Below are 6,000 nucleotides of genomic sequence, written 5' to 3'. Positions count from 1 at the left end.
TTGGTTTGGTCGGCCACATTAGATCTACTAAGCACAACACAATTAGTGTGTATATATAACTCTCGTAAATGTTTTTAAGAAAGCGGTGGCGCCCATTTATCTTCCTCCCTTGCATCTCAAGTTCCCAATACATGGGGAAGACTCCCTCCCCAAGGTTATCTTATCATCAGATCCCACATTGAATCCAAGCAGTTGTGTGGTTATCGCAGTTTTCAGTGACCTTCCAATCTTTTCTTTAAAGGAGTACAAACACCCTGGACTAGCTTGCATTGAGAATTAACATTGCTCCTTTACTGATGCTATATTCTATAAAAGCCAAGTTTATGCGGTTGGAAATTGTGGGTGGTACGTTATGTCTTTCGATGTTAATAGCGACCCAGTAAAATCAAGAGTTCTTGTCTTGGTTCCCAAGACACAATAAAGTGATAAACCACATTATCATCCCTCCACAATTAAGCAGAGCTAATAAGGGATATTTTGTGGAATCAACCAATGGAGAACTATTACACGTTCGAAGATTTTTGAAATGAAAGTTTTTAGAGAAAGCTCAGGAAGGTGAAGGTTCAGAAAGCACTGATGTAAATCAGATTCGCTTTTTTCATCAGCCAAAGAAGTTTGGGACTAGAGTTTCATGGTTTACAAGGTGGTGTTCAATGAAACAGTCAAACAGACGGATCCATTATGGAGCAGATTGAGGTAAACAGCATTGGAGATGAGGCTTTGTTTGTGGGTGACAATTATTCATTCGTTGTTTTGGCTTCAAAGATTCCTAGGTGCCAACCGAATTGCATATACTACAGTACTACACTGATGATTGGATTGAATTTGGAGGAGTGCGATTACCGGATGATGGTCCAAATGCTATAAATTGAAGATACCCACATCACTTGAAGATAACCAATAGAATGCTTTGTATTGTGTGTCTATGAAAATGTTAAGGAATTTATGTTGACGCAGGAGAAGAAAGCCGTCAAGCAAGAGGACTTGAAACAACAGCTGAAGTATACGTGGGCTCTCGTTGATGGTATCAGAACAGAGGTTATCTTTAGCTTTTGATATTTTTCACTTCTACTTAGCGTAATCTGGCATGGATATCCCATCTGCAATATATGTTCCAAAGTTACGGTGTTTTTTTCTCATAGTTTGAATATGAAATGCCTGTAGGAATATATTTTTATCCAATTTTAATTATATAAATTAGAGAAAATTAGATATAACCCCAAAAATTCAACATTCTATTAGAAAAAAACTCATACATACTTTTCCTTTAATTTACACCCAAATCACATTAATAAACCTTCTATATAGAGTGATTCATAAAAAATAAAATAAAACCTTCCATATAGACTATAATCAATATTTTTCCTTATTTTCATGTATATCTAATTTGCCCTTTTACATCATCTCAAATTATTATGTCTAATGTACCTACTAAATATGTATATGTAGGTAGGGCTTAAATAATAGAAACGTTCAAGCTTAATAGAGATCGACACGCAATGATATATACCACAATCATAGGTGTAACATTTTTCAACCTAATCAACAGATTTGGGTGTAAATTAAAAAAAAATCATGGATGGGTTTAATCTAATAGGTGTAATCAAATTTGGGTGTAAAATGAAATGCCCCTATAAATTATTTTCCGATTATAATATGATCGATGTAGATGGCAATAGTTCTTTTTTGGGTTATTATCACAAATGGTACCTGAACTATACCTCAATTTTATTGATGGTACCTGAACTTCAATTTTGATCACAACCAGTACCCGAACTTTTCGATTTCATTTTAAATGGTACCTAGAGCCACCTCCGGTCACTATTCCAACTAAAAACGGCATGGGAGGCGATCATAGTGATGATTTTTGTTGATTTCAAGGGTTGCGATCATATATAGTGATGATTTTTTGGTAATAGACTTGCCTTGAACTTGTTTTTTTGTTTTTTATTTTTTTAGATTTGGGTTTTTTGGCCGGAATAGTAACCGAAGGTGGCCTTAAGTACGATTTAAAATGAAATCGAAAAGTTCGGGTACTGGTTGTGATCAAAATTGAAGTTCAGGTACCATCGATAAAATAGAGGAAAAGTTCAGGTACCATTTGTGATAATAACCCTTCTTTTTTATTTGGAGTACTTAACCATTACCTTCAAGATGTCATGTGGTTTCTGATTAGTTTGGTCATGGTTGGAGCAGCAAACTCGGGTTAGACCACTTGGGTTATTCCGAGGACGTGGGGATCGAGCACCCGAAGGTTGTTTGATTTTCTTTTGTTTTATGTGATACACAATTACACATTCTGGAGTCGTACTTCTGCTCAAGTGTAAAACTTTTTGTTTACTTGTTCTTGCTTCTGATAATTGCTATCTATGGTTTCAGTCAGGAAAGCTTGTAAGGCTGATTTCTCCAAAAGATGTTACAATAAATACAGGAAAGGATGCCCTAATTCCAGAATGTCCAATCCCTGGTGAAAGGTTTTAACTTTTGATTTTCATCTTTTCCAACTGTAAAACAAAGTTGACTGATTTACTGTCTAAGATTTAAAGGATGGTGCTTTTTCTGATATGTCAAATTAACTAGAACATGTGATCTATGCAGCTGGAAAGAAATAAGGCATGACAATACTGTGACATGGTTAGCTTTCTACCAACACCCAATTAATCAAAAGGAATTCACATACATGCATGTTTCTAGCAGGACCTCCAGTACTTAGAACTTCTGGAATTTCCAAATTTGGGTATCTAGCACTTAGTACTTCCTTGAAGAGGCAAAGTGTACTTCCTTCAAGAGGCAAAGTGACAAGGAGAAATTTGAGAAAGCAAGGAAGTTGAAGGTGTTTTTATTGAAATATGCTTATAATATCTTTCAATGAGAAATATCTTGTTCTACTTTTGGGTAATGTGGAGGAGATTTGTGATCGAACTTGCTGTTTGAAAACTTATTACCTGTACGTAGGACTACATAGGAGCTATCAGGGCGCTGCATACACTTGGGATATTACAAGTGAGGATGGTCAACAGGGGCAGCTAGCAGTGGCTACCTATCTCATGGATAAACTTGGTCTGAGGGCTGGAACTGAGAAGGCATAACATGTGGACATTCTGTACTGAACTATAGAAATTTCTTCAGCTGCATGCATGATTTTCTGTTCCTTGATAAGGACTATGAAAAACTATATATAAAAAGAAAAGTATAGTGATCACTCTTCTGAGTGCTTAAAAGCAATTGGCATTCAATTTTAAGAGTCTTGCTGTTTTTGAACAAGGTTCTCATGGGATCTGATGTAGGCTAAATCCACTCTCTAGTATCAACAGAATGGTGTATTAGGATCTTAATTGGTAGCTAATTTTCAATTGTGGAGACTGGAGAGAGAGGGAGATTTGACTTTCGAACCATTTATGCTAAAAAAAGTTGACAGCATCAGAGTGGTTTATGCATGCTTGACTTTCCTTGCCTGCAGGTTGATGAGGATGATGATGAAGCTGATATTGTCAGTTGCCGCAGATTAAACGTAGAGAATGTAAAAGCAATATCCCCTATCTTGTTAGAGGTAAGGCCATGCTTTACAGGAATATATTAGACTGAATTTTTTATGGTACTGTGAGTTTACACTATGACTAGTAAATAACATGTCAACTGCGTTTTTGATAAAAACCAGTTTAGCTTCCTCGGTAAAGATTTAATCAGATATAAAAATGTTGTTGAAGTTGATCTTCCTGTTTATGAGGCAATTGTAATGTTTCGGGCTGGTCAGCAGATGGTTTTCTAATTTTAGGATATTTCATTTTCTGTGGTGATTAATTGAAACCTTGATGCAAATATATGAAAACTTTTTTTTTGTTTTAGGTAAGTGTAGCAGTGACGAACTGTTTGACAAGTTGGACACCCGTAAATTGAATGCACATTTAAAGGCACTGATGTCCGGCCTTACAGCGGAAGTATTGCGTGCAGCCGTGCATACAATGTGTCTATCACATTGGATAAAATAGTAAGTCAGTGACTTAGTGCTGCCATCACTGATTTTGAACCTTGTATGTTTGGCTGTGCTTAATTAATATTAGCTGTTATATGTTGGTTAATTTTTTTTGTCACATATCTTTGCTCTTCCAATATATGGTCTTAAATCGTATGTCATCATCCCCCTGTTGTAGCGATTCTTACTTTCTTGTTTCCTTTGTCCTTTTGACAGTTGAACAAGAAAACTATCGAGGGTGATATATCAGCAACCAAGGAGGTGAAAGACAGTCAATTAAGAATTTTAAATGAGCTAGTCATACACTAAACAATGGTATCTGTTACTTGATGGCATCTATAATTGTTGGTATTCTCTTTGCAGGTTGAAATGATTTGTAGTCATCAGCTTGATATCGAAGAGCCTCATAGTGCACAAATGTCTAGGATAATGGAGAAGATTGGAGAGCGCAATGGACCTATCTGCTTGACTTCCTGAGTTCTTTATGCTTGAAACATCTCGACATAGAAAACAATATATAACCTCTTTTGTATGCTATTATATGTAAGGTAGGGGATTGCTTAGCTCTGTGACTTTTAACACCTTTCTTAATTACATTTCAGGTTGATATCATCTCTAATCATAAGCGCAATATTACAGGATCCAATAGTGCACAATTTGATAGCTTAATGGAGAAGATCGGTGAACTTCAGGAATGACCTTAATTATCTGGGACTTATTGGCATCCTTAGGATCTCATGCTTAAAAATGGCAAATTAAGGTAATGGAAGAGGGAATAAAAACAGTAACCTCTTTGAATATTTTAGCATTGGCTTTAATATGGAAGATCTTAGATAGTCCATGACTTATAACACCTTTACCGGCCAATCTGATTGTCTTCTTTAGTTTCTTGTGGCCATGCCTTTCCTTGCCATCTACCTGTTTCAGTCTCCTGTTATAGTGATTCTTAATATTCCTTTTCTCTTTGATCTTATGGCAGTTGAGCAAGGGGACTATAGAGGGAGATGTTTCAGAGAAACTTGATGTTTATGCCCGTCCAAACAAGGAGGTACAATTCATGGAGAATTTGCACTGAACTAGTTGTACTGTTCTCTCAATTTTGCAGGATCGATGTATAACTGTTGCCATTTCACTTTGCAGGTGCTATCACTTGTAATCATCTGTGCAGTATCTCAAAGACTGATAGTGAGCAAACCTCTAGGTTAATGCTGAAGATTTACAAGCTCCTGGTAATGAATGAAAATTTATCTAGTGCTCATGCGTGAACTTAATAATATTGTTGACTGAAATGCATGTCCATTTCTGTTTGGGATGTAGGACATTTTGACAGAGCTGAAAGCATACTTGGACTGGGTATAAGAAGAAGAGTCCCCAGCGAGAGATTCTTATGGAAAACGAAAGAGTGATTCGGCTCAAGAAGAGTAATTTCACTCGTTTGCTTCTTTAATTTGCACCAACTTTTCATCTTGTGTGGATGCTATGGTGGCTCATTGCAATTTTTCATTATATACAGGTTAGAGCGGAAGATAGCTCAAATGACTAATTGGATTGCAAGTATCAAAAGGGTTATTATCAGTCAGAATGAGGACATCGAAATTGTGAATAAATTGTCAACAGCCACAATGATTGATCCTAGAATCACTGTTGCATGGTGCAGGAGGCATGGAGTTCCCATTGACAGTGTGAGTCACACCTTCATTGTCTTCTTAAAGCCAATAGTATTACCAATAGATATATATATGCTTCAATTGTTCGAATGAAACATGTGGTCTATACAAAAATTATTGATGGTGATTGTTATAAGACTTAGCAATCTTCTGAATGAGCTGGTGCTAGCTAGTTAACGTACTTGACCGTTTGGTATTGACACAAGTATATCCAAAGTCCCCTCTTGAGAAAGTTTGCTTGGGCAATGGATGTCGGCCCTGACTTCAGATTCTGATCTTTGGAGATGCTCTGCGCTCATATTCCAAACTCCAAAGAGAGTTGCTTTCTTTCTATGCACTTTTCAATCATTCTAGGTTTAT

At 36.5% G+C, this 6,000-nt stretch overlaps 1 long non-coding RNA gene and 1 pseudogene across 1 annotated transcript; both read left to right on the top strand.

The window, feature by feature from the left end:
- The first annotated feature begins 681 nt into the window (after positions 1-681).
- Positions 682-5,048, top strand: LOC133711314 (DNA topoisomerase 1 beta-like; annotated as a pseudogene).
- Positions 5,049-5,114: 66 nt separating this feature from the next.
- On the top strand, positions 5,115-5,826 carry LOC133713051 (uncharacterized). The gene is made up of 3 exons (XR_009847734.1): positions 5,115-5,202; positions 5,291-5,394; positions 5,487-5,826. It is a non-coding gene; the product is annotated as an uncharacterized LOC133713051 (long non-coding RNA).
- Positions 5,827-6,000: the final 174 nt, after the last annotated feature.

Source organism: Rosa rugosa, chromosome 5 (assembly GCF_958449725.1).
Source record: "Rosa rugosa chromosome 5, drRosRugo1.1, whole genome shotgun sequence".
Lineage (NCBI taxonomy): Eukaryota > Viridiplantae > Streptophyta > Magnoliopsida > Rosales > Rosaceae > Rosa > Rosa rugosa.
Note: the sequence above shows the minus strand (reverse complement) of the source record. Positions and strands in the feature narration are given on the sequence as shown.